The following is a 10,590-nucleotide window of genomic DNA, read 5'->3' as shown; positions in this document are numbered from 1 at the left end:
TTTCATTTACGTAAGTACATAGGTTAGTGTTGCAGGGAACACTGGCAAAATCCACATTGCCTTGATACAGATTCCTTTTCCTCGCCCAGTGTATTCGCCGTCCTTTCACTTTCTTCAGTTACGGTAATTTCATTAGAAAAGGAAAACCACTAGACCAACACATAGCTTGCACCACACGTTTCTTAGGATGTCTGTGGATTTCATCATTATGTAAATAGGGGAAGTGGAAGTGACACGGCTGCTTGCCCCTTGTCTTGAGTTTGCCCTCTGGCAAATCTAGTTGCCAACCCCTGAACATTATTTTAATATTTTAAAGCTATATTTACATAGTTACCTGCCCAGCACTTCTAGGAAAGGCCAGGATACAGGTTTGGACATGGATCCAAATCTTATATGATCTATGGATTCTCTGAATGGTCTTGACCAAAGCTCTTGGTTTCTGTATCTGCAAAATGGGAACAGTATTCGCCTAGCTCAGGGCTTTCCAAAGTGTGTGTCGTGACATGTTAGTGTGTCAGCTGCATCGTGTAGGTGTGTTGCGCTAATACTCCCTGCGCTTCTTCCTGGGGTGGAAAGGGTTAGTTTAGCCTCCGGTTTGCTGGTAAAACTGAGTTACTATATCGCGAAATGATGCATGTCCAAAAAAGTGTGTCACCAACATGAAAAGTTTGGAAAGCTGTGACCTAGCTGATTCATCTTTAAGCTGTGCTATGGGGAAAACTGACATTTCTCAATGAAATGTCACAGAAATACTGCTGATTTTCCCAATGCAGTCACAGAGTGGTGCTGGATGTGTCTTAGGGCACATTCTGTTCTAATGTTGGGTAACCATGAGACCCAAGAGACAAGGGTGTGTGCACCCTAATATACTCCCCAGTCTCTTCTGAAATGCACGGGGTTCCCCAGCCATCAAAGACATAATACATTGGCAGAACACACACCTGGTTTTCAAAAATCCCAAGTCCATTCCTTAAAACTAGCACCTCTAGTTAGAACTGGGCAAGATTCCTGTTTGAAACCGCAGAAAGCTACTGCCCACCAGCATAGAAAACAATACTGAGCTGGCGAAACCAATAAGGTAGTTTCCTATAAAATGATTTCCTGAAAGTACGTAAATAACTTTGAAAACCACAGTCTTGCTTCATACACTTGTGAAGTCCTTAAGCATGCTTGCTTGAAAATAAATCCTACCGAAATCAATTGGACTTCCCAGTCATTAGGATTAGGGGTTAGGGATGGAGGAGAAATCCGATTCTGTTTGCATTTAAAGGCAAGCTTTCTGAATCTGCACTTTTTCAAAATACAAGCTTGCTTCAAAATTTGACCACCTTCGAATTTTGCAATGCAATTCTCCAGCCAAGTGACACACGTAAAATGTGCATACCAGAGCAAGGTGTGCATGTAAATGAGTGATAATACAAAATGCATTCTACTTGGGGGTGGGGGAATAATGTGTGTGTTAGGCAAAACTGTGCGTGTTGCACTAACAGGCTTGTGAAATTTGATGAAGATGCTTCCCCCCCCCCAAAAAAAATCACAAACTGATGTGGAAATGTGTGGGACTGAATTTAAGACTGGGGGGGGGGGAATAGAAACAGAGAGAAACCAAATTTTGCCCATCCCTGTTAGGAGGAGAAGGAGGATGTTGATGTGACCAGCTCTGGATGATTGGTAGGTGTAGGCTCGATTTTACACTTGAATGTTGTTGCTGTTAATAAAGGGCTTTGGACGCCCACAGGTCTTGCCACAGTCGGGTTCCAAAGTCCACATTCTCCTGTCATCACATCCTCAGCCATCACGCCCCAGCCCCTCCCCTCTATTGATTAAGTGAGGAATGACAAGGCACGTGAACAGAGAGCGCCTCACATTTCACATGCCTCTCCTCCCAGCTCTTAATAAAACCATTGAGCGTTCCCTGCTCAGCCTGGCGTCCTTCTGAATTGAAGTTTTTGTGTTCGAGGTTTGCTGGCAGCTTTCTGGAGTCGGGGGTATAGCGCGCGAAGAGTGATAGCAGCGCAAACCCGGGATCCTGGGACGTGCAGAACTGATCTTCTGCCTTTGCAAAGCAAGCTCTCTCTCTGTTCCAGCAATCTGGCTACGTGTTTGATCCTTGCATGTGGCTCTGCGAGTTACAAGGCTGGCCTTAAACTTGGCAGCAACATTTTATTTATATGCATCCCAAAGGTACCAGACAAATTGCAGTTCATTCATTCATTCCCTCTTATCATGATTAATTCATCTAGCAAGGAAGGACTAGGAGTGAAAAAGAGGCATTAGTAGCCACACCAATAAGGAGGAAAGTGCTCGCTTTCCAAGTGAACATCTCCACCTGCCCTGGGACTTTGGGGCTGAGTCAGCCATGGGTGCATTTTCTGAGGCATGCTTGGTGATGTAGTTCATCACTTTTTCAACTGGGGGTATAATGATGATGATGATGATGATGATGTAGAGTTTTTAAGGCTTCTGATGAAGTGCAGAACCTCCGAGTGTCCCTATTTTCCAGGGACATCCCTGATTTAGAGAAGCCGTCCATTTCTGATTCGATCCCAGAATGTCCTGCTTTTCCTTGTTGTTGTTTAGTCGTGTCCGACTCTTTGTGACCCCATGGACCAGAGCACGCCAGGCACTCCTGTCTTCCACTGCCTCCCGCAGTTTGGTCAAACTCATGCTGGTAGCTTCAAGAACACTGTCCAACCATCTCGCCCTCTGTCGTCCCCTTCTCCTTGTGCCCTCCATCTTTCCCAACATCAGGGTCTTTTCCAGAGAGTCTTCTCTTCTCATGAGGTGGCCAAAGTATTGGAGCCTCAGCTTCAGGATCTGTACTTCCAGTGAGCACTCAGGGCTGATTTCCTTAAGAATGGATAGGTTTGATCTTCTTGCAGTCCATGGGACTCTCAAGAGTCTCCTCCAGCACCATAATTCAAAAGTGTAAATTCTTCGGCGATCAGCCTTCTTTATGGTCCAGCTCTCACTTCCATACATCACTACTTTTCCTTCGGACGTCCCTATTTTCATTGGAGAAATGTCGGAAGGTGTGGAGTTATCTGACCCCCGAGCCATCTGAAGTCAATCCTTTGTAGGAAGTCTTTTTAATGTTTTATGTTTTATTATGTTTTCCCTGGTGGAGGATAGTCTGACTTCCTTAAGGCCCAGGACCTCTAAACTATGGTTGTTCATGGACCTTAAGGTCCTCTGCGGGGCACACCAGGAGAGCTGGTCCCGTAGATACGAGGGCCCTAGTTGAACTAAGGAACTCACTCCCACAAGGGACAGTGATGGCTACCATCTTGGATGTCTTTAAAAGAGGACTGAGTAGATTCATGGAGAATAAGACTATGCATAGCTACTAGTCCTGATGACTATGCTCTGCCTTTCATGGTTGGAGGCAGTATCCTTCTGAATACCAGTTGCTGGGAATTGCAGGAGGGGAAATTGCTCTTATGCTTGGATCCTGCTTTTTGGGTTTCCCTCACAGGTTGGCCACTGTGAGAATAGGATACTGGACTAGACGGGCCATCATCCTGCTCCGGCTGGCTCTTCTTACATTCTCAAAGCAATCCAGCAGCTGCTCAGAAAGAGTTTGGATTTGATATCCCGCTTTATCACTGCCTGAAGGAGTCTCAAAGCGGCTAACAATCTCCTTTCCCTTCCTCCCCTACAAGAAACACTCTGTGAGGTGAGTGAGGCTGAGAGACTTCAAAGAAGTGTGACTAGCCCAAGGTCACCCAGCAGCTGCATGTGGAGGAGCGGGGAATCGAACCCGGTTCACCAGATTACGAGTCCACTGCTCTTAACCACTACACCACACTGGCTCTCAGAAGCAATTTCCCCTTCAGTTTCATCTGACTCAACAAGGAAGTATGTTGTTTGGAAGCAGAGGTCAGCACAGGTATGGATGGGGGATGTTAACACAGGAATTCTTCAGATGCCTCTCTAAGGCCCACTTCTTACTCAGGTGGTAAATCTGTGTCTGGGCTGTGCCACGTCAGACTACAAATGTGAGCTGACATAAAAATAGAATATGAGCTGACATAATAGCTCCTTCAATTAACTCTTCCCCCCAATACTGTCATTTTTGTTTAAGCCTCCCACACCTATTGCAATAGTCCAGTGTGGAGGTTACCAAAACATAGGTCACCGTTGCCAAGTCCTCTCTTTCCAGGAAGGGGTACACAATTGCTGTAGCTGGAACGAGGTGCTTCAGCAATCCAGGCCACCTAGGCTTCAAATGACATTGCTGGAGCCTCAGACTATGTGGTTATGCTTTTGTTGCGGCACTCCCCATTCAAGAACTCTTTGGCAACTCTCTTTGCTCTTTTCACTAGCAAGTAAGGACCAGGCTGTTTGGGCAGGCTTGGAACATTTATCAAGGACTGAGAAGGAAGCTCTGTGAAACCATAATTCTGAATTAACTTGCTACAGGCTATTTAAAACATTTAACCTTGTGGTTCCATTAGTTTTATGACTTTTAAAATTGGCTATTATCACGGTGAGTATTTGCAGTTGGAAATTGTTCTGCAAAAAGAAAAAAGAAAAGAAAAAAAGCAGCAGCAGTAGTAGAAATAAATAATAATAATAATAATAATAATAATAATAATAATAATAATAATAGCATCTTCTCTAGAAGACCGTTTCTTCAGTGTCATTAATATATTAACCAGCAGGCTCGTGTGTGGCTTTCTTTAAAATGTACTGGGATTAACTGGACACTACTGAAGAATACAGTGGTGCCTCAGGTTACATACACTTCAGGTTACAGACTCCGCTAACCCAGAAATATTACCTCGGGTTAAGAACTTTGCTTCAGGATGAGAACAGAAATTGTGCAGTGGTGGTGCAGCAGCAGAAGGCCCCATTAGCTAAAGTGGTGCTTCAGGTTAAGAACAGTTTCAGGTTAAGAACGGTCCTCTGGAACAAATTAAGTACTTAACCCGAGGTACCACTGTATTGAAATGCATTTTGTGGCAATTCCCTGAACAGTCAACAGGTGGATCTATTATTTAATTTCACTGTGGGTTTGTGGTGGTGAATTAGGTAATTGCCCAGGAATAGCAATTATTAAATTAAATGGATTCTGCTCTTGTATTTACCCTACCCCATTCCCCAGCTAAGAATGTTTGGAAACTAGAACCAAAAATAACTGGGGACTAGAAGATTGAGACTGAGGCAAGGACAGGTGTGGTGTGACCCAAGTGTTGTCTGCGTCATGTCCTACAAAAGCATACCATCCTGGGCACCTCTTGTTTAGTGGGTATGCCACCTGGCACCTGCTTTTGCTGACTCCAGCAAAAGAGATCCTGTTTCTTTGGCTCCAAGTTGCCGAGCACCCAGCGGTTTCACACTTTGACTCTCTCAATTGCCGAGGACAGAGCTGGAGACCTTCCAGTAGTTTTTTTGTAGCTGTTGGAACAGAACTGCTTTTCTGCTGCTACCGAGGGCAGGGTTGACTTGCCCGCTGGACTTCAAATCCCAGCTGGGGATTTATGGCGTTCACAAGTCTTGCGACAGAGACATTTTTCACAGCTGATGAACAGTGGGGGGTGGGAGGAGGAAGTATGAGAGAAGGCGGCTTGGAGCAGGATTCTACATATGATGCGACTAACTTCAGTACTATCCCCCGCAGATTTGTGGTATTGCTGGGCAGGAACAAAGACAAACTACTCTTCTGTGCAAGCATTCTGAAGAGGCAGGCCGAGCTCCAAGTTTTATTTAGGGCACAGGCAACAGAGCATCTCAGCATCACTCATTCATGCAAACGTTCACCTAAAACAAAGGAAGTAAGGCATGCCAACTTGGAACCTAGGAGTGCCATATCTGGCTGCCAATTCAGCAAAAACTTGATTTGAGCTTTGCCACTGAATAAACCATAGTTACCATGAGCAAAACATTTTTGCTGCAGACAACAATATGTATATTTCCGGCCTTCAAGGACAAGAGTGAGTACAGTTTGCTTGAACTGGCCAAGAACTAGGCACTGAAACCAGTGAAGTGTGTATCGCCAGATGTGTAAGTTCACCCTGGAGCAAGATGCGGGGGACCTACAAGACTACAACTCCCATCTTTCCCTGATCATGGTCAGGCTAGCCAGGGATGATGGGGATTGGAGACTTACAACATCTGGAAGGCCACAGGTTCTCCGCTACGGCAATATGTCAAGCAAAACAAACAATAATATGATGCAAGAGATACAAACAAATCCATTAAACATAAAGTGAAACTTTAGAACATGTTAAAAATCAATAAAATGCCTATACAGTGGTACCTCGGGTTAAGAACTTAATTTGTTCTGGAGGTCCATTCTTAACCTGAAACTGTTCTTAACCTGAAGTACCACTTTAGCTAATGGGGCCTCCTGCTGCCGCCGCTGCCCAATTTCTGTTCTCATCCTGAAGCAAAGTTCTTAATCCGAGATACTATTTCTGGGTTAGCGGAGTCTGTAACCTGAAGCGTCTGTAACCTGAAGTGTCTGTAACCCGAGGTACCACTGTATAAGGAGGAGAAGGAGAAACTAACACTGAAAAAGAGCCCATATTGAAACAAAACTTATCACGCAGCAGATAAATTTAAAGCTTGCTTATATTTAAAAAAATGTATTTTTACAATACTGTTATGAATTGGTGGGGGCAGACTCCCCATAATTCCTGGATTCAGTAAAAGCTTGAAATAATCAAGTTTTGATTAAACTTTGCCAAACATGGCAAGGTCCCTTGCATTTAGTTGTGCTAAACAGCCAATCCAGCTCTTCAGAGCCAACTGGATGGGCCATTAGCAGCAACAAAGGTCAGTGTAGGCCCATCAAAGACACCATCAGAGGGCAAGACTGCTGGGCAAGAAGGCATGGGGCCCCTTCTTTGCTGGGTGCTAGTGGGCAGAGGCAAAGACCAAGTTGAGGGTTTCAAGTTTGAGTGACAGGCTGGAAGAGGGCCTTGGAGTCTGTTAGCAGCGAGAAGGAAAGGGAGGGGCAGAACTGTGGATGGCAGCCTGGAAGTAAGAGACACAGAAGGTGGCTTTTTGCTGTCTTTAGAATCCAGTGCTGCCCTTAAGAGGTAAGTCAGACCCTTATAGGAAGTGAATGCTCTGCAATCCCTCCATCTAGGTGCAGGTTGTATATATGTGTAAATAAAACCATATGTCATAAAGACACTGCAGTCTCTGTTGTGTCTTCTTGTTCTGAAAAAGGGAACCCAGACCAAGTAATCACACTTGCAACCCTTGGAATCTGGCACCACCCATTGAGATTGGGATGGCGTGTAACAATACATTGCTCTCTTTTTTTTCCATTGTATCTTCACAGTGTTAAGGTTTATTAACTTGCTCTTTAAAAATAAAAAAAATAAAAGTTGAGGTTCTGAAGATTAGAGTTCTGTGCCAGGTAGCTGGAAGAGTTTGCTGCTGTTTGAAACCTGCCTTGGCATCTATCGGGAAGGTAAGAACTGCCCACCATCTCTCTCTATTCAACCTGTGTTTCCTCAATAGTGGCTTGCGAAAGATAGGGAAGAAGGAAATATGCAGAGAGGCACGAAGCCAAAAGAACAGTCCTTTGGCAGCGCGGAGCAAAGTGTAGGCTTCAGAATCAAAGAAACAAACATGGTTTCTTCAAGTCTCAACAAACACTGCCCGCATGCAGCTCTGAAATTTTGTGCATCTCTCTTTGTGTGTGTTTTGGAGTGGAGACCTTTTGCCTGGGCATGTTCTGCAGTTATTACTTTAGGACCTTGTTTCCGTTTGCAGCAAATATATGTTTCCCTGGCTGCTCAATGAGCTGCTCCCCAACTCGAGTGCTCACAAGACTTTTCCTGCTCCCAAACGTATTTCAGCCACACCTTCCTCCGGGGCCTCAGTTTATGCAACTACTGGCAGGATATTGAGCATGGGGAGTTGCACGCACCAAACGACATTTCCTTGGGATGATTCAGTGCACAGCCGTTGCCCAACTTTGGCCTGACCCCGATTACATTCGATTTCTCAGGGTGCATGGCATATGAATTTTGCACCATATGGATGTCATTCCAAGGTGCAAACCGTCAGAAAAACAACAACACTTCCATTGTGGTCTAGGTGATGGGAATGAAGGCAAAGGCTTGCAAAGCTGAAATTAATTAGGAGACAGATCAAAACAAGCTGGTGCGAGGCAGCACCTTGAAAAGAATCAGGAGGGTTGTGTAAACACTAGACATTTGAACCACACAGCTTTCCCCCCCTCAATAATCCTGGGAACTGTAGTTTACCCCACACAGAGCTGCATTTCCCAGTACCCTTAAAAAACTACAGTTTCCAGGATTCTTGGGGAGGAGTGATTTGTTTTAAATGTGCTTGCGCTTTCTGAATCTCTCCTCTGCCACCCTCTCCCTCCCCATCTGCAAGATGGTTGAATAATAATGATGACACACCTTACAGGGTTGTTGGAAGAATTACTACTAGATAATGCACATGAAGTGCTTTGAAAACTTGAATGTGCTATAGAATTTATTTCCTTCCAACCTGAATTCTAGCCCTGCTGCAGAGCTGCCCTCCCCATAATTTGCAATTATGAATACTATGAGATTTGGAGAATGCAGTAAAGGCTGATGTAACCAAGGTATTAAAACACTGACGAAGTTCACATGTCACACTAAGTCAAACCATAAGCCAAACCACATCTCTTTAAGCTGATTAATTTTGAAGTACTCGTCTCACAGTGAATTCAACACATGTCTTCTCACAAGCAATTCCAATTTAGTTCAATGGAACAAACTCTCAGGTAACAATGTACAATATAGGATAGCAGCCAGGCAATGCAATCCTATCTATATTTACTGGGGAAAAAGTGCCTCTGTGTTCAGTGGGCAAAATTCCCATATGAGTGTGCTTTATGAGTGCTGCCAAATGTCTAAAAGTGATACTTTTTAAGATTCAAAATATGAATTCTGAATTTTGCATTTTGTGCAAAATTTTGGGTGGTATTCAACTTACCTATTGAAATTAATGGACCTACCTTAGCCATGTTTAATGAGGTTACTGTAAATAAAACTTCATCGACTACCACCCTTCATTTCCAGTTCTATTCTGGTCCTGAAATTTATATTTATAAATCTGAAATTTATTCTTCCACCGCTAACATGCCCAACGTGACAGATGCAAGTGACTTGGCAGAGGATGGCAGGAACAGCCTCATTCTTAGAGTTTTTGCAGTTCACAACAACTCAGTTTTCTGCAGTGCAATGCAAAGCTCAGGCAGCACGACGGATCCCTTGCTCTTCTCAGGCTACGGTCTTTAAGCAGACAGACACTCGAGATCTGAATAAGCCATTTGAAACAAACAAACATCCCTTGATTGAGGCAGAACAAGAAGCCAACCTATTCCAGGAATAGATCTATCTATTCCAAATGTGCTTGCACTGTGCCAAACCAAAGCTTACGCCTTCCAACACAGGAGGCCTATAACTTGCTCACAGACTGTGGCCAGAATATGCACGGAGGCTATTTTTTAATGGAAGGTGAAAATATGCCTCTCTAAGCAAATTTGACCTATGCAGCAACATGCAATTGGCTCCCCTCCCCCAAGGTGCTAACAACTCTCTTCAGGAACTTCAACTATCAGCCCTTTTCAGCTCCACCCCCCCCCCCCGAATGCAATTTCAACAGAATGTTGTACTATGTATGTATGTATTAACAACACACTCTACAACATTTATCTGATAAAAATAGGCTTGTCCTATTCCTTAATAATAAAAATGTTTTTATTATTTATCCCCTGCCCATCTTGACCGGGTTGCCCCCCCCCCCGCTCTGGGCAGCTTCCAACAAATATAAAACCATAATTAAGCATTAAAAAACTTCCCTATACCTATGCCTTCAGATGTCTTCTAAAGGTTGGCTCGGGGGTGGCATAACTCCATGCCCCCCAACATTTCTCCGATGAAAATAGGGACGTCCTACCATACCCTTCAACAGTTCTGCGATGAAAATAGTGACGTCCTAAGGAAAAGTGGGACATTCCGGGATCAAATAAAAAACTGGGACTGTTTCTGTAAATCTGGGACTGCCCCTGGAAAATAGGGACACTTGGAGGATCTGTAAATCCATTTTTATTTATCCCTACTCATAGATATAATGCAATGGCGTAATGAATCTATTTTACAAAGACAAAACAAAAAAACCCCTTCCCTTCCTTCTGTATGTAGTGTAAAGTGCATTTCAGGGAACCAAGCAAGCAGTAGTGGCTAATTTACGGTTACCAGCTTTTTTTCAATGAATCTGGAGACACTTTTTTTTTTTTTTTTTTTGAAGCTGAGTAGCAACAGGGAGTCAGTAGTGGGGATGGTGAAGCAAAAGACCCTGGGCCCAAGCACACATACAAAGCCCTTCTTTCGCACCCTATGAAACATAAATGCGCAGTTTTTAAAAACGGGTGCGCGACTCCCCTGATGAGTCAAAACAAAGGGGGAAGGGGGCAGGAGATCTGTACCACCAGACATCCCCGGTTCCCCTTTGGCAGTGGCAGCAGCAGCCTCAGCAGCCCGGAGCCAGCCTGGTAGTGCAGCTGGCTCTGGCTGGCTTCAGGAGCTGCTCACTACCTGCTGCTGTGGCGCCCGCCTTTTTTCCTCTTCG

This window comes from Podarcis raffonei, chromosome 13 (genome assembly GCF_027172205.1).
Source record: "Podarcis raffonei isolate rPodRaf1 chromosome 13, rPodRaf1.pri, whole genome shotgun sequence".
In the NCBI taxonomy this organism is placed as follows: domain Eukaryota; kingdom Metazoa; phylum Chordata; class Lepidosauria; order Squamata; family Lacertidae; genus Podarcis; species Podarcis raffonei.
The sequence above is the reverse complement of the archived record's forward strand: the minus strand, read 5'-3'. Positions refer to the sequence as shown.